The following is a 21,640-nucleotide window of genomic DNA, read 5'->3' on the forward strand; positions in this document are numbered from 1 at the left end:
GTTGATTATAATTAGTGGAGGGCATGATGATTACCCTAGTCACTAGCCATGCAACCCTATTGTTTATTGTGAAGAATAATTTTTCCATGCATTGGCTTCCCTCCCACTCCCCTTTGTCCGGTTTTTAAGAAGGGAAAAACAATTGGTTTTTCTCTTAATTTTTACCTCATATACAATAATGTAATTGTATTATTCATTCACTTCTTCACTCATCCAAAATAAGATTTCTAGAGAGATAAAGAGCTCTCTTCTTCTCCCTCCATAAAACCGAAAATATTAAGTGTGTTGTAATGTTTTTGGGTCATTTTTCTACTAGATTAATATTATACTAGTTCATGTAATATTAATTTGATTAAGGGTGAGCTTTGGGTATAAATCCTAAGGAGAGATCCTATACTTGGATCTTGGTTCTTCCATTATAGGAAAGCACAAGAACAAAAGAAAAGGAGATTTCTTTTGTGCCCATAGAACCGAAATACCCATTGTAAGAATAATGTTTCTTCCTTATTTTGTTAATTTGTTTGCATGCATAAGATCCACCATTTAATTTTATGACAATTAAATTAAAACATATATGAATATGTTGAGTATATAGATCTACATTTCCTTCAATTGGTATCAGAGCCGCGGTTGTTTGCATGCAAATCGGTTAAAAGTTTTTCCGAGTTATAAGAATAACATATAAAACTTGTAAAATTTGTGTTATTATGAGATATCACGAAATTAATCCACGCATGTTAATATTTCTGGTCCTAAAATGTTTTAGGATATTTTAATTAATTTTACGGATTTTTATTGTTCATATTATACTTTAATGGCATTTAAATATGATTTTATGAGTAAAAATGTCATTTTCGGTCTAAAATTAGCTATACTTCGAATTTTCCATTTATTTTTGGATATGTTGTTACATATATTATTTTGAGATAACCTGTAAATTTTCATAATTTTTGGACTTGTTATGCTCGAAAAATGGATTTTTCATTATTAAATTCGGATTTAGGTGAAAAATAGGTTAATATTAGTTAAATTTCGAATCTGGTCATAGAAAGTTAATATGTTGTCACATACAATTTTACAAGATGTGTGTAAAATAATTGGCTATAAAGAAGTCTTTTTGCATGATTTATGGATTTTTGAAGAAAAATAGCATAAATAGTGACATTATTAGTGAAAAATTAATAAAACATAATCTATGACTTAGGAAAAACGTCTAATGTTGCATTTTATCATCTTTTTCAGATCTAAAATTGAAAATTTTATGAATATAATTTTTCCATGTTTTTATGATTATTTTATTAAAAATCGATAAACCGCAACATTGTTTTTCCGGAAAATTTCGAAATTTTTAACCTAAGTTTTTGAACATTATGAGTGTCATGGTAATTTTCCAGAATGTTCATGAGTTTAAATTTCAAATTTTGAATTTATTTGAAATTTTGTGATTTATTTGAAGTTTATAGCTTATTTTTGTAATTTTTGGTCCATTTATGAACAATTTTATAAAATATGGGTTAATTATGGTCAAATTATTAGTGAAGACTAAATTTTTAGTCCTAAGAGGTTAGGGTAATTAACTTATGCATAAATATGAATTTATGTATTTTTGTGATTATAAAAATGTTGAAATCACAAATCGTCAAAAAACCAAGAGTAATATACGTTATTGGCTAATTAAAGGCGATTTAGCATAAAATTGGGCATGTTCATACATATTATAATGCTGCATTTTTCTTTATGATTGTCATATTTTTAATTTATGTAATTTTGAATTATGTAATTTTACTTAGTATGGCCTTAGATTTTAATTGGTATTTCCCGAAATGTATGGGAATATCGATTCGGTTGTAATTTTTTTGTGATCTCGTATCACCGTTTTGTAATTTAATAGATTTAATTTATTTTAGTTACAAATGTATAATAGGAAATTATGTAATTTATTATGTAATTTTATTCATTCCGGAGTTCCCAAAGACGGATTTCTTCAAGAATGACGATACATTAAAGACGGTGTTACCTCGAGATGCGTGTCACAACCGAAGTTCAAGGGACCAATGGAGTTGGTTTCCGAATATGTAATATTTAAATAGTTTTTCTATTTTAGGAAAGGCCATACTAGGATTTATTAAAATTTATGCTTTGCATTTTATTTATATGTCGCATGCATCGCTAAATCGCCATAACTAAAACATGCATTTTCTTTTATCGAGTTTATCGACCGTGTCAATTAAAATTATCGTAGTTCACCGCTTTAGTTCACTTAAAACGTGATAGATAATAAATTGACATGACCTCTCGCTAAAACAATTAATTGAGACAAAGCCTTACCAAATAGTAAAAACCATGAAAACCTATTTCGTGAGGGAGTGCACTCGGCCACACCGGGGTACAAACCTTGTTACGTAGGGGAAGTGGGTGATAAATGTCTATCCACCGAATTCATGTTGATAAGGGTTTCATCGGCCACACCGTGCCCAAGTTAATGTGGGTTTGGATCATGGACACATTTATTCGAAATTTGGATTGAACTCAACAAAAGTTTTTCGATAAGGGTTTTATCGGCCACACCGTCCCCTTGTTGAATGTGTTTTGGGCTAAAGATATATGTTAATGTAATATTATCGACCAAGAGTTCTAAAAGTAGAATCGATTAAAGCGTTAATCCACCGAGTTATATTGATAAGGGTTTCATCGGCCACACCGTGCCCAAGTTAATATGAATTTGGGTCTTGGAATCATTTATCATAGTTGGGTAGAGGTCACTATGTAAATGCTTTACTTGTTATTTACAAGTATTAATAAAACGATAAATGTCAAGTTTTCCATTATTCCGTTATCATATTGTTCTATTTCTTTACCACAATTCATATACGATATCATTTCGATTCAAATCTCCATTAAAACATCGTAACTAAAGACAAAATTTGAATTTTTCTTCCAAAAACCTCGTTTTAACCATTGCTAAGGATCTCTTGCAAGGAGTATAGATTAATGTTATTCATTATCAAACAGGTTTTTGATTCTAGACTAACACATCGACTTACAATGGATTGTTTTTCATATACTTAATTGAATTAAGTACCTTGAAGCAATAAATTGTTTTGGTAATTAGTTTTGTCGAATTAAGTAATTGACCAAAATAACGCAACCACTTCAATGAAAGTTTTAAGACTAAAACGATTGAATTGAAGAGTAATCTTTATAAGATTCACCTTTGCTTCTCTAAGTAAAGACTCATTGAAATGAGTGGGAGCATTCTCTTAAACCGTTAAGATGAGGACGAGGTTAAAGAAGTAAAATCAGTATGGAATTGATACAAGGTTATGTTAAAGGTAAAGTTGTTGAGAATGACGATACTAAACCTATCAATCCCGACCGATAAAGTTTCCATTGTCTTAAATGTTGGACACGAGAAAGGAAACTACCCCAAATTATTGAAGAATCAACAAAATTAGTTGTGGGACATCTAATGGGATCTTCTTCTTTAAATGTTTATTTGGTTAAACATAAATTTTGCTAGTACCACTTCGTCAATATTAGAAACCAGTGGTGGTTTTCATCATGGTATGCGATACATAGAATGATTAGAATATGACGACTAGCAACAATGAAGTCGAGAGATAGAGTCATTGTGTACTAAATCTAGTTTTTCGGGTTTGGAGTTGTACTTAATTGTTACTATTAAGTACATAAACTCTAAATAAGAATACAAACTTGTTAAGATACAAAAGAGGTTTCACTTTTGTGACCCTATACACCACGATTTGATGTATGGCTAGCCCATTATCAAGGTGATAATATTCTAAACCAAACTAGAATGATATATCATGAAGATGATGCAAGACTCAAATTGGTAACCCAAGATCAAACCTTAAATATTGGAATAATGAACGCAAAGAGTTATCGAGTACTCTTGAAACCATTAGATTGTTAATGGTATATGCGTATCTTGTATTCAAAGCAAGATGTCTCGTTCCTTTTGGTTGAAAAGGAGATCGAGGTTGTAAATCATTGATCCAAAATAGGTTGATCATTTTCTTTTACCAACGATTTAGGTTGACGCTAATGTGTTCACTTAATAAGGTAAATAGAGAAATCTTTGAAGAATTTCAAAGAGTTCAAGGAATCACGATTTAAGTCGTGATGGGATTATCAAAGTGAAGACTTTGATATAAGCCAAAGGAAATGTGATATAGTATCACAAGTTAATCTCTCTTAGCACGCATTATGGAATAATGTGTGATTAGATAAGAAATCAAACGCTATTCGATATGGTTTGAACTTCAATCAAGTTACTTTGAGTTACTTGATCCTTTTGGGGATTTTATCATTTTTGTCTAAATTATTTTTTCCTTTAAAACGAATCATATGAGATATGAAATGGTAAGGGTACCATGTTTGTAAGTTTTTCACAAGAAACAAATGCTCATTTTTCCCTTTTCAAATATCACGAGTACAACGGGTTTGCGGCTCGTGAAGCTGTCTTTCTAAAATACAAGTTTATTTCTAGAAGATAGAGTGGGAGAAATTATTCAAGAGCCACAAAGAATGTTATGTCGCAAGAAACTGGTCTTTCTTGGCTACATGAGACGTTTTGTGTAAGACATTATTTCTTCAAAACTTTCTTGGCTACATGAGACGTTTTGTGTAAGACATTATTTCTTCAAAACTTTCTTGGCTACATGAGACGTTTTGTGTAAGACATTATTTCTTCAAAACCTAGGAGGTTAAATTCGTCACTTGTTAAAAATGATGAATTCATGCTACTTTTAAGAAAGTAAAGAGCTTATAACTTACAAAAGAATTTATTTGATTCAAGTTGATTACTTCTAGAAAGTAATGAACATATGACTTACATAAGAGTGTTTAAGTCACAACTCAATACAAGGCTTAGAGCCATGAAAATCCGAATCGAAAGGGCTTAATTAGTGACAAAGGGTTTTGCACTAATAAAGAGATATTTCAAAGCAAGATTGGTTGCAAAGAGTTTTGCACTAATTGAAATGATTAAGTCTATTTGGATCTTCTTAGGGATTGTGTTTCATTATGAGGATATGCATGTGACAAGTGAATCTAAAACCCACTTCTTCAATAGAAGGAATGTATTCAATACATGTCATGAGTTTTATAGATTCTTGCAATCCTAAGATAATGTGAAACTTAAGAGAGGATCTTAAGTAGGACATCAATGAGTTAGAATCAACATTTTGATCATGTGGCAAAACATTTCTCGATAAGTCGAGAAGTTGTGTTTATACATGAAGTTTAGTGGGAGTTACGGAAATTTTAATTAGTCCGATATGTGGATGACATATTGATCATTCCGAATGATTTAAGACTTTTGGAGTATTATAATACATCTTTAATATACGTATTTATGAAGATAAATACACGTGATATTAGCGTCAATAAGAAGTCTTATGTTGATAAGATTCATGACCAGTTCAATTAAATTGAACATATTTGATTGGTTTCATTTGCTTCGCTGCTTAGGATCAATTAAATGAGTAATGATGTATAACACTTCATATACTTCGAGTATGATGAATTGTTTTCAAAATCGAATTTAAGTAATCTTTGCCAAGTAAGCCATAAAGATTACCCTAAAGTGCTTGCAGAAGCATTAAGGCTATGATGCAAAGTGTTTATGATGCAATTTTGTGTAAGGGCGTTACACAAGTGACAATTGACAATTGAGATTGCGCATGGTTTCCGACAAAAACCATAATCAAAACACATTAGGATGGTTAAGATACCATTGTGGCAATGTTAATTAAGAAGTAGATTTTCTAGAATCGTTCTAGGCAATAAAGAACAATGAGAGATATTGATAACGGAAATTGAGTACACTTGCAATCATGGGATGTGCAAGAAGGAAGAGTCCCGCACACTGCGAAAACAATGGGAGCTATTCTTAGGCTAGAGGACCTATGTCTTGATTGGATCTCGACACGTACTCAGAAAGTTTTGTAATGCAAATGTATACATTACAAAGGAAAACTAGTATGTAGTAAGGTTGAGTAAGGTACAAGAAGTTGATAAAACCTACTAACCAAAGCCTTCTCATAGGCTTAACATGATGAGTCATGTCATTTCAATTGAATTGAAATGAGCAACTACATACAAGATCAAATTAGATTATAGAACATGAAATAGTAATCAGGCATTGACTATTCATGTGTGATAATCGCATTTGTCGTTCGAGTTTTATTTTAAAACTCTTTTATTATACTTTGTTACATCCAAACGGGTTGTGGAGATAATTGAACCCCGTTAAAATGAACACGGATTAGCATTGTATTCGCCCATAGTCACTTGTATGAGGTGACGTCTCAAAGTGACTAGAGTGTGATGCGATTGATGGCAAGTTCAAGTGCCATACAGTCATGTGAGATGACTAGTCGATCACATAGGCAGATTGTTAGGAACACTTTGTCGGGCCTTATGACCGCTTATAGAGTTCTGGCAAATTTATATAGCCTGGTCGTGGCGAGAGCTGCTATAGTATTCAAATGAGTCGATTCTTTTGACTAAAGACTATTCGCCTAAGATGACACAGTTTCAGATTAACTTTGATTTGTGTTACTACGACCTTCGTAAATGGGGTCAAATGGGCATATTTTGGGTTATGATGGTTGTGGCTAGTCGAAGGGAATGAGTGCGATAGGAATTGTCCATCCCCTTGTCAGGGTTATAACAATATCTCAGGGCCACTCGAGGAGTAATGAACTGGAAATGCGTGGCCACGCTCGGAAGGTATCCAGAGTGGATAAATCCGGTCAAACAGTTATTCTCCAGATCGAGGAAACCACTCTCGATATGATCACTTGCAAGTACGACCTGAAAGACACCTTGCATTGAGTGGGAGATAGTAATAGGACAAGAGAATTGGTGACGCACACTTGTCGAGGACAAGTGGGAGATTGTTGGAATATGTGTCCTCCGACAATAATGCGATCACGACTATTGATCATGATGATCACATGTTTAAATCTCATTATAAAGAATACAATTGGGAAGTAATATTGTTACTGTCAACTGGTCAACATATATCGGTAATGATTGGCTGACTAGAGTTTGACATTCTTTGTCGTGTGACGATGGTGATCGATTGACCCCTAGGTCATACCTATAGGGCAACACTCTTAATTGATCATTTAATTAATCGTATAATGTTACGGGTTAATTAAATTACTTGAAAAATTGACGGACGATTTTGGAAGTAAAATTTACGTATCACATTAAAATGTGATTAAATGAGATACTGATGCGAGTAATTGAATTGTATCATTACTCGGATGAAATTATTGTTTAAAGAAACAAATGAAATTGAATGAATTATTATAAATACAATCTGTTGTGATTTATAAATGGTAAAATATTTTGGTACAAGTAATTATGAAATTACTAAGTCGATTTTTGTATATGACGTATTTTTATTAATACGTTGATTTTTAATATGTTAAAAATACATAACAAATTTATGTCACATATGACATGTGACATATTGACAATTGACAAAAATAATATGGAATCCATATTATCAAGTGTGCCGAAAATTAGAGGAGTTTTAAGCTAATTATATGTTGATTATAATCAGTGGAGGGCATGATGATTACCCTAGTCACTAGCCATGCAACCCTATTGTTTATTGTGAAGAACAATTTTTCCATGCATTGGCTCCCCTCCCACTCCCCTTTGTCCGGTTTTTAAGAAGGGAAAAACAATTGGTTTTTCTCTTAATTTTTACCTCATATACAATAATGTAATTGTATTATTCATTCACTTCTTCACTCATCCAAAATAAGATTTCTAGAGAGATAAAAAGCTCTCTTCTTCTCCCTCCATAAAACCGAAAATATTAAGTGTGTTGTAATGTTTTTGGGTCATTTTTCTACTAGATTAATATTATACTAGTTCATGTAATATTAATTTGATTAAGGGTGAGCTTTGGGTATAAATCCTAAGGAGAGATTCTATACTTGGATCTTGGTTCTTCAATTATAGGAAAGCACAAGAACAAAAGAAAAGGAGATTTCTTTTGTACCCATAAAACCGAAATACCCATTGTAAGAATAATGTTTCTTCCTTATTTTGTTAATTTGTTTGCATGCATAAGATCCACCATTTAATTTTATGACAATTAAATTAAAACATATATGAATATGTTGAGTATATAGATCTACATTTCCTTCAAAAACATGCATAACATGGTCCAAATATGGGATAAATGAGCCTAAACCGGATTTTTGGTTGAGGCAGGGGCTGCTTGTATAGCAACCAGGCTCGCGCCTAAAGCCCCTCTTAGCCTAAATCCAACCGTGTTTGGTCTCTTCTTCCCCTTTTGTTTTCATTTCATATTTGTAATCGGTTTTTACCATTTGAAATATTTCAAATCATTTTCATGATGAACTTTAACCATAAAACATTTTTCACCCTTGTCTCATAATTCCATGACTGTTTAACCCGTGTTTCGGTGATAATATTTGGTTAATTACATTTTAAAAAGGCATTTTAAAACCTTTTTCATTTGTTTAAATTTTCAAAACAAATGCATTAGTCATAAACACAAAATCATCCTTGGTTCTACATACCACGTCGGATTTTAACTCGAGTACGATGATCAACATTGACTAATTATAAACAATTGAACTTAAAACAATTAGTTCATAATTATTTTCAAAACTATTCATGTCAAGCTTGCAAAACAGAACCCGACAACGAATATTGTGAAAATAATGATGATTATTCAAGTCTCATTCCCCACATCAACACAAAAGTGGCCTAAATGGCCTTATCAAACCAAGACGGGTTCAAACACCCTCTTTTTAATCCATTTTACGAACTTTTTCAATGGTCAGAAGACGTCCTTAAAATCGTCTGTTGACCCGTGCCTAAACAAGCCACTCATTTTTCCATTTTCAAATCAGGACAGGCCTACTTGCATCGCCAGATGGCTCACGCCTATATTGGCTGCCTGATGCAGGGTCTGTTTCCTTCCAACACTTGTCTAGGACGATCCCGACTTTGGTAAACCCGAATACAGGACGGATCAGATGACAAATCTGCCCATTTTACATCATATTTGCAAAACGCCTTACTGAGACAAATGCATTTACCCGTTTTATCAACTTTTGCATTTAACCAACCAAGATCAAACAATAGAAGCCGCTACCGCGGGCGGGATTGGGTGTCCGATTAAAGGGCTTCCCAATACGTACCTTCACCTCTTACTCAGAAACTTTGGATAGTTGACGATCTTATCCAGGGCGTACGAGAGTCATTCTAGAGATAGGATGCTAAAGAGGGACGATACCTTATCTTTAGTACCTATGTCAAACACCGCTTTTTGCCTTGGTTGCCCTAGGTATAAAGTGGATTCGAACGGGTTCCAAGCATCCCACAATACTTGGTGACGACTCCGAATATCTCTAGCATCATTTCGAGACCTTTGCCGAGACGAAACCGGCCGATCTAAAATGATCCGGTCGAAAGCATTTTTACGCCGCCGAGCGTGGCTTTCAGAAAGACCGATGTACGTCCACAGATTGGCTTGGCGTGCACGTGGCCCAGGTCCACAAGTTTAAATAGCCTTCACTTCATTGATTTTAACTCCACCATAATCCGATCATTCTCCAAATAAGCTTCATCTTCAAGTTCCCTTAGTTTCCAGAATTAATCCGTAATAAATCTTCAATTAATCTTCAACAATGGTTGCAAAAAAGAAATCGTCCAGGGGAGTGATGTCTCCTGGAACTCCATTCGTTTCCAATCCTGAAGAAACCGTTTCTGAAAATCTTCCTGGCCCTTCAATTACTCAACCTCTTGCGGTTGAAAAACCAACCAATTCCCCTCTTGAAATGATTTCCATCTTCCACAAATAATTTGAATTTAAACCCACAAAAGCTTTGAAAGATGAACAGTTTCTTCCAAATCGTCTGAAACCTGGATTTGAAAAAGTCTTGAAGGATAAGGGAATCATTCCTGCTGATTCTCAAGTCTGGATCCCTGAAAATTTTCCTGTCAGAGCAGACTGGTCGTGTCCTGGCTGGTTCTGCATCCATGATTGGGCCTTCAGGGCTGGTTGCAAGCTTCATTTCTCTCCACTTATGGTGGATGTTATTAAAGAAATTGGCGTGCCTTCTTACCAACTGATGCCCATGGTATGGAAGGTGGTCTGCTCCGTTTAATATCTCTGCAAAAAATACAATATTTTGTTCTCTTTGGAGGACTTAAAGGCCTGCTATGCTGTCAGGACCAACAGTCCTAGACGGATCAGTTTCAAGGCCAGGGCTTTAGCCGCTATTCTTCTTAGCAATCTGGATAGCGACTATGACAAGAATTGGGCTGCTTGGTATATGTTTATCAGGACCAATTCTGTGGGTCCTGATCTGGCGTATTTGAATTATGATGCCTGTGTTGATGGTGAGTACCCTGAGTTTTTTCTTTATCCTGTATGTTTATTTGTTAGTTTTAAAGAAAGTAAATATTTAAATGACTTATACCTTTAATGTTTGTAGTTGATGATTGGTCTAATGAAATTGAGTACCCTACAGCAAGCATCTCTGCCTTCCTTGCAATTCCTCAATTGGAGAGGTCTTGGCCTCTCTGTTGTGGGGCTGGTCACCTTCCTCGTTGCCTGAAGACGGAAGGTGTTGCTAGAATGCCCAGACCTCCAAAGGCTGTTAGTGCTTCTACTTCAGGCAATAAGTCTTTTTCTTTTTTTATTTTTGTTTTATTTTTCTTTCTATTTTGGACTTTCTGTGACATCCTGTCTTTATTACTAGTATAGGGTCTCGTGTCATAGCCACTAGATCATCCACTCGCCTTGCTGAGTTTGGCATGACTGATCTTTCTGCTAGGTTGGCCAAGGTCAAGGAGGAGAGTTCTCAGGGTGGCGGCGATATTGGACCTGTCATTGATTTAACTGAGTTGGTTGCTACTCCCAAGGTTTTTCCTACTCCGGTTGATCCTGCTGAAACATGCAGCGGCCTAGAAGAGGAAAGTGCAGGAAGTTGATTTATCTGCCCCAGTCAGGGAGGTGCGAGCCAAGGTGGATAATTTGGAGGCTGCCAAGGTGAAAATCAGTGATTATGCCACTTCCAAATCTGATGTTATGCTTACCCTTGATCCTATTGAGACCGCTACTTAGGCAGTTGCTTCAGTAGATCATGCTGTCAGCCTTTTGGCAGGTGCCTTGGCCGCTGTGAGAGAGGTACATAGCTTTTATTTTGCTTATATATATATATATATATTTGAGGTTCTTTATTATGATATAATATTTATACTATTTCTGTTTCTGTTCAGGATGCTGCAGCTTGTGTTCACAATGCTTATCAGGCTACCGCTTTGGTGGCCATGATTGATCTTATGAGATCTGATTATGATAAGTTGAAGTCAGAATTGGATTTCACTCGGACTGATCTGGCTGCAGGGACTGCTAACTTGGCAAAGGTGCAGTCTGAGAGGGACGTTGCCAAGACTGAGGCCAGCTCGAGTAAGCAGCTTCTGCAGGAGGCACTGGACAGGAATGAGGAGCTTACTCTGGAGAGGGATGATTTGGAGTTCAAGCTTGACGATGCTTCCCTGTACTTCTATATCAAGGCGAAAGTGACTGCTATGTCGGAGCCTATGGAGGCCAAGGCAAATTGGAACCCCGAAGCTGAGATAGCCTTTGCTGCTTCTATCTATCCTTACCTGCACAATATGGGTAATGAACAGGAGGTCGATTCTCCAGGGGAGCAAGATGTTGATGCTGATGAGGAGTAGGTTGCTGATCAGGCTAAAGATGGTATTGCTGATGCTGTCTCCAAGGGAGAGCAGTAATTTTATATTTTTCTTGATGGTATTGGCCCATCCAGGATGTCACTGAAAAGACAATTTTAATTTCTTGTTTTTATGTGTTTGGCTGGTCACGGAGGTCATCCCTGACCTTGACAATTATTTTGGTGCCTTTGCCCCAGGGGGTAAGGGCTTTATATATATATGATGGTAGTGGCATGAACTACCCCGAAATTTAAGACATTAGAAATAATGTCTATCTTGGTTTGGGGAAGTACATGCATACGCAACGGAAGGTAATCTAAATTACGCTCTCCGTCATAAACAAAAACCCATGCATCATGTAGTGTAGCCTAGTATAGCTTGCATTTAGTTTAGAAATCATGCATCATACTTGCATAATTTCCTGTCATATTGGCCATTGAGGACAATGCCCATATTAGTGTGGGGATGGGAAATTCTAACCTGACTTTTATTCAAAAATCCAAAAAAATCAAAAATTTTGAAAAAATCAAAATATCAAAAAATTGAAAATCCAAAAACAAGTTCATTTCCTTTGTAGTGTTGTCTTGTATATATTGTTTGTATATATTATGTTTGTCTATCCTTGTTCACATTGATCGACTACGCCACATCCGAGACATGAGGATATTGAAGACCGCATGGTATGATCTTTCCAATCTCCTTTTTCCTCTCTATGTTAATGACTATGTGGCTTTATTTTGATTGATGCGGTATAAACAATGTGAATTTAAGACTTGCATTTAGATTATTTGACATACTAGTTGGTAGAAGCATATGCATTAGGATGTATAAGTGTTAGTTGCATCATGGCATGTAGTTTGCATGTTAGAAAAATTTTGTGAAACCGTCTACTTGGGAAGCTTGACAAGTTTATATAGGCCCTAGTAGATGCTTTTTCTTCTTAAGACTTTGCTTGTTAGAATACTTGTAAAACACCCTAGGATGTGTCATGCTAGTATCCTTTGACCCATGGATTAAGGCCTAGTCAAGAGTACCTTGTGGTGTGATAACTCCTTGGCTACCGTTTATTCCAAGGTGACCCTTGAAACCATGCAACCATCATTCATCCATGTTCTACCATACATTTTTGTCATCAAAGGGAATGGGAACAAAAATTATTCAAATTTGAGTTCAAGAAATGAAATGAAAAGTGAAAGAAAGTTTGCAATTTGCATCAAATGAAAAGAGGAGCAAAAATAAACTCCTATGCTTCAAATATAAGGCACCCTCGCTACATATGGGGTGACTTTGAAAATGTTCAAAAGAAAATGTAAAAATTTGAAAAGTTGTTAAGTGTTGAAATGCCAAAAATCAAAAGAAATGGCAAAAAAAAGTGTTCTCAAATGTTATATGCCACAAGAAATTGGGGGGAAAAACAACAACAAAAGCAAACTCCCAAATGAAACTCAAATACTATCAATCCCTTTATCCATCGTATCTATTTTTGTGCATGGTAGAGAGAGGACGACCCTTCTTCTAGTCTAGGCAAGAAGGGGAATTCCGCGATCCTCCAGTGTTTCTAACACCATAGGGAGTCTACTCTTGACAAAAGCATTTAACGATTGAGGACAAAGGTACCCTAGCTTGATACAATTTGGAGGTGATTTATTGGTATCCTTCTAGGCTTAGTAGTATGAAGAAATTGCATCTAAGAAGGAGTGTGTACCCTTGAATTGCTTCCCTTGTAGATAATTTTTGACACTTAGATGAGGAAAGTGGCTATTCTTTTGTAGATGCATCCATTACTTGATTTTGTATGCTTTAATGCTTGGATGTGTCGCCATTTTGGCAAGACCCACCTTGCCTTTCAAGAAGGCATCCTACCTCATGGTTGTCTTGTTGTGAGTTGAAGGGGCGGAGTGAGACCCGCTAATTGTCTCATATCGGCTATGCTATTAGGCTAGTTTAATTAACGGTCCTAGTTTTTGTCACCTCTTTACTCGGGACGAGCAAAGGTTCGGTTTGGGGATATTTGATGTGACCATTATTTGAGCATATTTAGTCCCCGAATTAGCCTTGTTCCCATGCTTTTTAGTGCATATTTAGGTCATTTATTGTCTTTAGTCCTTTGTTTCGCATATTCTTTGAGGCTTTGTCCCCTTGGTAGGAAAGGAGTGCAAACCTTGCATTTTCATGGCAAAATAGAGGTAAATTGATTGAATTCAATGACCAAGCATCAAAGAGAAGACAAGACTAGAAGGCCTTTGTACATATTGTAGTAGTTGGACAATGATGAGAAAAGATCCTTGCATCTCCAACAAGATCCCCGAGGATTGTTGGAAAAAGGAGGAAGAAAAGAAGAAAGGAAGAGGCTGACCCAGAATCCGAGCGGATTGCCCTCGGGACGCCCGTACAAGACCAGGAATCCGAGCGTCTTTGCCATAGGGACGCCCGTCCAAAAACACCAAAATCCGCCCGTCCAGCCAGACAATCCGCTCGTCCAACAAGGCCACAATCCGCTCGTCCCGTGCCTTGGACGCTCGGATTGTGTTACAACAACTTTCCATTCTCTCCTTGTTCTATGAAGTATGCGCATATCTCGGAAAGACCGGCAAAAAGGAGACTCGCATATCTTTTGAGAGGAGCGACTCCTCAAGGACTTAATCGTCATTTAAGCCCTTAGTAAACCCTAATTTGTGTACCTAATCTCCACTATAAATACCCCATTAGTCTAATTAGATAATCATGTTCTTCTTATTAATCTTTAGTGTAGTTTATATCATTATAATCTCTTCTTAATCTTGTAATCAACTTTTAATCAAGTCTTAATACAAATCTCATTTCCTTAATCTCTCTTTTGTTCATCTTTTATTTTGGGTAATTGAAGATTATTTGGGTTATTATTGGGAGATTGACAACCTTCCAATCAATCATCAAGTACTTCTATTATTCTTTGCTTTATTATAGGAATCATTAGTAGGTATAATTCTTTTAATACCTTTTTAATTATTGTTAATCATCTTCATTTATTCATCATGTTTTACTTTGTTGGTATGATTGACAACCTTGCTAGCATGTTCAACATGATAATGAGTGAGTAGTTTCCTTAACTAGGGTTAATGGGTAATTAGGGGAAACCAACATGGGGGATGATTCATGCTTAATTTAATATGTTTTCATAGTTTATTTGCTTGCTTGTTGTGATCTCAACTTATGCACATGTTATGTTTGATGAAATGCGGGCCTATGAATCCTTGCATTTTTTACCCATCACTTACCTTTTCAATGAGACTTGTAAGACATAAACCAACTCGAGTCTCATTAGACCATGCATATAGTTTAGTAGGGAAGATTAAGTCAACTTTTAGGTGTTGTACAATCTAATCGATTCGGCTCCGGGACCCAAACTTTCCTAGGATTGTAAGATATAAACCAACTCGATCCATCTCAACAATAATTGCTTGCTTATAATTTGAGAATATGTTTGTATGATCAATTCCCATGAATCCCTTATGACCCCATGACACCCTAGTGCCTTTTATCAATTGTTTACACCCCTTTTTAATCATCTTGCTTGTTTACTTTCATTGCTATTTAGTTTAGTGATCTTCTATTCCAACCCCAAATTGTGACACCCCTAGACATTGCTACTTACAATTGAAAATCTTACTTCAATACCCGTCCCTTGGGATCCGACCTTTACTTGCTTCTTTACTAATAGTAGAGTTGTTTGTGGAGATATAAATTTTGTTTTGTTCTAGGTGCTCCTAACGACAAGTACCGAAAACTAAACCTCTCAAGAATCGTAAGGCAGGCAGAAATGGGAAGGACCATACCTGGTAGAAGGCGTTGTTGGCCATGGGGCATATAGATTAATGACCATGGACGGTCAAATCATACACAAACCATGGAACATACTTCACCTGAAGAGGTATCACTTTTGATAATAAGTAGAGTTTAGTGTACAGAGTAGTGTGTCCAAAAAAGCCAAAAAAAAAACGGTAGTAGGCATACTACCAATTTTGTGTCGTTTTCTTTTTTCTTTTATTTCTTTAAACTTTGAAAGCTACTATTGGAGTTGTGTGGTCTGTAAGCTTCCTGGGACCACAATTGCTCTGGCACCCCATGAGAAAGCGTCAGGTACTTCACATTGCTCTGAGAAAATTTCCTATTTTCAGGCTTCTTTAAATGCATTACTTTGAACTCTAATATCTAGGCTACATTGAAAGTGTAGCTAGCAAGACTGTCAACTGCAAAGGTGGGGTGATAAGGCATATGGCACTCCAACATGCCTAACCTAAATTTCTCCATTAGGAGCGCCCTCACTAGGCGGCCTGTGGAACATACGAAAGGGAGCCTGGCTGACAGCTTCAAGCTCATCCAGCTACCCTGGATACCACACCCTGGACGTAGCTCGCAATACCGAGTAATCGATGCAATCAATCAGGGCCCCAGCATGCATGCACACACATATGGAACGCAGGGATATATGAGCTACCAGAATCCTGCAACGTCCCATTGGTCTTAGAATGACGATAAACTTGCCTAAGGTACGCCCCTGTCGGCTTTAAACATGATGAACACACCTTGCGTCATGAACAAGGTTAAGTAGTCAGAATGCGGCAAACGCTTAAATCAGTCATTAGACTGACACGACAGCTAGCTAAGTCCAAATCAGTCTTTTCAGGCCGACACGACTTGTCTAAATCAGCTTTGAAGGTTGACACAGCCACCTCATCCAAAATACGGCATACGCCTAAATCAGTCATTAGACTGACACGGCAGTTAGCTGAGTCTAAATCAGCCTTTTCAGGCTGACACGACTAGCCTAAATTAGATAGCAGGCTAACACGACAACTTCCTAAGCTAAATACGTAAACAAAAACACACAAGATATGACGAAAATAAAACTTGCCAAACTAGGCAAGGGGCATTTCAAAATATGGCCAAAACACGGCCCCAAGTTCAATCAACCGCCACCACGGCGGGAAAACGCAAGAACAAAATGTTTAAAAAACTTTACAAATCTACCCGTACAGGGTCAGACCACCACTCAAAAAAAGTTTGAAAATAAAAACTTTTAACTTGATGCCAGATCAATGACCTCCTTTTCTGGCACCTCTTCTGCCATTTCCTGCTGACTACCCATTTCAGGTATAGGACCAACTTGCACGCCCTCAGCACCAGCAGCCTCCTGAGCTCCCCTAGCAACAACAGCCTCCTGGAATGAGCCGGCACCTTCAGCAGCTCTCTGCTCCACCAGTGAAGGAGAATTTACCTCGCCAACCTCAGGCATCAGCACGATCAAATCAGGCTGGACAGGGTAAAGGGTCTCCAGCTGCTTCTCTTCCTCCTCTATGGCTTGCAGGGTTGGTGGCTCAGCAAGGGAAGCACGCAATCCACTGATCTTTTCCCGCCAGGTTGTTGGAATATGTGTCCTCCGACAATAATGCGATCACAACTGTTGATCATGATGATCACATGTTTAAGTCTCATTTTAAAGAATACAATTGGGAAGTAATATTTTATTGTCAACTGGTCCACACATATCGGTAATGATTGGCTGACTAGAGTTTGACATTACTGTCGTGAGACGGTGGTGACCAGTTGATCCCCTTAGGTCATACCTAAAGGGTAACACTCTTAATTGATCATTTAATTGATCGTATGATGATACGGGTCAACTAAATTACTTAAAATTGACGGACGATTTTGGAAGTAATATTTACGTGTCTCATTGAAATTTGATTAAATAAGATTTGGTCTAAGTAATCGAATTGTTTTATTACTTAGATGAAATAATTGTTTAAAGAAACAATTGCATTTGAATGAATAAATTATTATAAATACAAGATGTTGTGATTTATATTTGGTAAAATATTTTGGTACAAGTAATTATGAATTACTAAGTCGATTTTGTATATGACGTATTTTTATTAATGCGTTGATTTTTAATATGTTAAAAATACATAACAATTTTATGTGACATGTGACAAATTGACAAAAATAAAATGGAGTCCATTTTATCTATATGTACCGAAATTAAGGGGAGGATTAGGAATATATTGTGTTGATTATGTTAGTGGTAAACATAATCATTTCCTACTAAACATAGCCATGCAACACTACTTGCTTTTGTGAAGACCTACTAGTGAATGCATTGGTCCCTTTTCCTTCCCCCCTTACCCGGTTTTTCAAAGAGCAAAGCCAAGGGTTTTTGCTCTATTATTTATCTTATACACTACATTAAAACACTAGTGTACAATATCATTATTTGATTCATCTAAAATAAGAAGTTTTAGAAAGATAAAATCTTCCTTCTCCTCCCTCTCTCTTAACCGGTTTTATTGAGAGACCAAATAATATTTTGGGTCAATTTTTATACAAAATTTAGTATTATTCTAGTAATAATAATATTAATTTTATTAAGTTGTTATCTTGGGTATAATACTTTTGGGAGGGATTCTCTTCTTGAATCCTTGTTCATCCAATTAAGGAGAGCTCAAGAACAAGAGAGTAGGAGAACTCTCTTGTGCCCATATAAACCGAAATCCTCAATGTAAGAATGAAGATTTCTTCCTTATTTTACTTATAGTTTGCATGCATAAGATCACCTTTTAATTTTATGACTAAATTAAAATTATAACATATATGAATATCTCAAGTAAAGAGATCTAGATTTTTAACAAGTGGTATCAAGAGCCTTGGTTGTTTGCATGCAAATCGATTATGGTTTTTCCGAGTTATACGATTAACATATAAAACTTGTAAATTTGTGTTATTTATGCATGTTAAAGTTATAAAACTTGTAAATTTATAAAACTTATAAATTTATGCATGTTAAAGTTTCTGGTCCTAAAATGTTTTTAGGATATTTTGGTCAATTTATGGATTTTTATTGTTCTTTTTTTATAATAATGGCATTAAAAATATAATTTTATGATTAAAATGTCATTTTCGGACTAAAATTAGCTAAACTTCGAATTTTCCAGTGATTTTTGGATATGTTATAACATATATTATTTTTAGATGACCTGTAAAGTTTCATAATTTTTGGAGTTCTTACGCTCGAAATATGGATTTTTCATGATTAAAATCGGATTTAGATGAAAAATAGGTTAATATGAGATAAATTTCGAATCTGGTCATAGAAATTAAGTATGTTGTCACACACAATTTTACAAGATGTGTGTAAAATAATTGGCTATATTGAAGTCTTTATGCATGATTTATGATTTTTTTGATGAAAAATAGCATAAATAGTGACTTAATTAGTGAAAAATTCCTAAAACATACTCCATGGCTAGGGAAAAACGTCACATGTTGCATTTTATTATCTTTTTCTGATCTAAAATTGAAAAGTTGATGAATATAATTTTTCTCATGTTTTTATGATTATTATTGATAAATCCGATAAACCGCAACATAGTTTTTCCGATAATTTTACGAAATTTTAACCTAAGTTTTTGAACATTATGAGTGTCATGGTATCTTTCCAGAATGTTCATAAGTTTAAATTTCAAATTTTGAATTTATTTGGAATTTTTGTGATTTATTTGAAGTTTATAGCTTTTTATTGTAATTTTAGGTCCATTAATGAACAATTTTAAGAAATATGAGTTAATTATGGTCAAATAGCTAGTGGAGACTAATTTTTGAGTCCTAAGAAGTTAGGATAATTAACTTGTGCATAAATGTGATTTTATGCAATTAATTGTGATTTTTAAAAGGTTGAATCACGCAAATCCGTAAAAAACGTTAAATATACGATATTGGCTCCTTAAAGGCGATTTAGCATAAAATCGGGCATGTTCATACATATTATAATGCTGCATTTTATTTATGATTGTCATAATTTTCTTTTATGTAATTTTTGAATTATGTAATTTTACTTAGTATGGCCTTAGTTTTTAATTGGTATTACCCGAAATGTATGGGAATATCGATTCGGTTGTAATTTATTGTGATCTCGTATCACCGTTTTGTAATTTAATAGATTTATTTTATTTTATTTTAATTACAAATGTATAATAGGAAATTATGTAATTTGTTATGTAATTTATTTATTCCGGAGTTCCTTGAAGACGGTGTCACTCAAGAAGGCGGTACATAAAGACGGTGTTACCTCGAAATGCGTGCCTCAACCGAAGTTCAAGGGACCAATGGAGTTGGTTTCCAAATATGTAATAGTTAATTAGGTTTTCTATTTTAGGAAGGCCATAGTAGGATTTATTTTATGCTTTGTATTTTATTTATATGTCGCATGCATCGCTAAATCGCCATAACTAAAACATGCATTATCATTTTAATCGAGTTTATCGACTGTGTCAATTACAATTATCGTAGTTCACCGCTTTAGTTCACTTAAAACGTGATAGATAATAAATTGACATGACCTCTCGCTAAAATAATCAATTGAGACTTAGCCTTACCAAAGAGTAGAAACCATGAAAACCTATTTCGTGAGGGAGTGCACTCGGCCACACCGGGGTACAAACCTTGTTACGTAGGGGAAGTTGGTGATAAATGTCTATCCACCGAATTCATGTTGATGAGGGTTTCATCGGCCACAACGTGCCCAAATTAATATGGGTTTGGATCATGGACACATTTATTCGAAATTTGGGTTGAACTCAACAAAAGTTTTTCGATAAGGGTTTTATCGGCCACACCGTGCCCTTGGCGGATATGTTTTGGGCTAAAGATAAAATATTAATGTAATTTTATCGACCAAGAGTTCTAAAAGTAGAATCGATTAAAGAGTTAATCCACCGAGTTATATTGATAAGGGTTTCATCGGCCACACCGTGCCCAAGTTAATATGAATTTGGGTCTTGGAATCATTTATCTAGTTGGGTAGAGATCACTAGAAAAATGCAATAAAACTTGTTTAAACTTATTTTTCGAGTATTATTATATTGAAAACGACATATGTTTTATTCCTTCTATGTTTTGTTTTGTAGACCGCTCTTATTTCTCATAACAAATGGCAAATCCAAACACCAACACCACGCCTCTCACTAATACTTCATGGCTCCGATCCTTCATGGATCGTTGTAAACTTGAAAAGAATGGGTCAAATTTCTCCGATTGGGATGCCCAACTCAAATTAGCCGCCCAAGGTGACGACAAGCTTCGTTACCTCACCGAGGCCTCTCCACCCGAACCTAATACTAGGTCGACCGCCGCCACTAGGGAAGCATATGAGGCTTACCATAAGGAGTCCGGCGCAATGAAAAATGTGTTGATCTTTGCGATGGAGGCGGATCTCCAAAGGAGAGCCTTTAAAATGGGCACCGCTAATGAAATTTATTCCAAGCTTGTGACAATGTTTTCACAAACTCCGCGGATCGTCCAATATGAGGCGGCCGCGGCATTCTTTGATCTCGACTTCAAAGAGGGCCAAAAGGTTAGCCCTCATGTGCTCAAATTAATGGAGCTAGTCGAGACCTTGAAGATTCAAAAGGTTGAAATCCCCAAAGAACTCATTGTAGATAGGATTCTACACTCCTTATCCAAAGTCAAGGCATATGTTCAATTCCAGGTGAATTTTAACATGCAAGACAAGGACGTGTCTCTTGAAGAATTGCACAAGTTACTTGTGCAAGCCGAAAGAGACATGGGGTTAAATGTCAACCCACCTAAGGATGTGCTTAACATTAGCACCAAAAGCAAGGGGAAGTTCAAGAAGAATGGGAAGAAGGGTAAGAAGCAAGCTCCCACTTTCACCAAAGCTAAGACTTATGAAGCTAGAACCTCCAAGATAAAGAAGGGTCCGCTTGATAAATGCCATTATTGTAATGGTGTTGGACATTGGAAAAGAAATTGTTCCAAATACCTTGGTGATAGTAAGGCTGGAAAGATCACTCCAGTAGGTAAATGACTATCCTTTCTT

This window comes from Silene latifolia, chromosome 6, assembly GCF_048544455.1.
Source record: "Silene latifolia isolate original U9 population chromosome 6, ASM4854445v1, whole genome shotgun sequence".
Lineage (NCBI taxonomy): Eukaryota > Viridiplantae > Streptophyta > Magnoliopsida > Caryophyllales > Caryophyllaceae > Silene > Silene latifolia.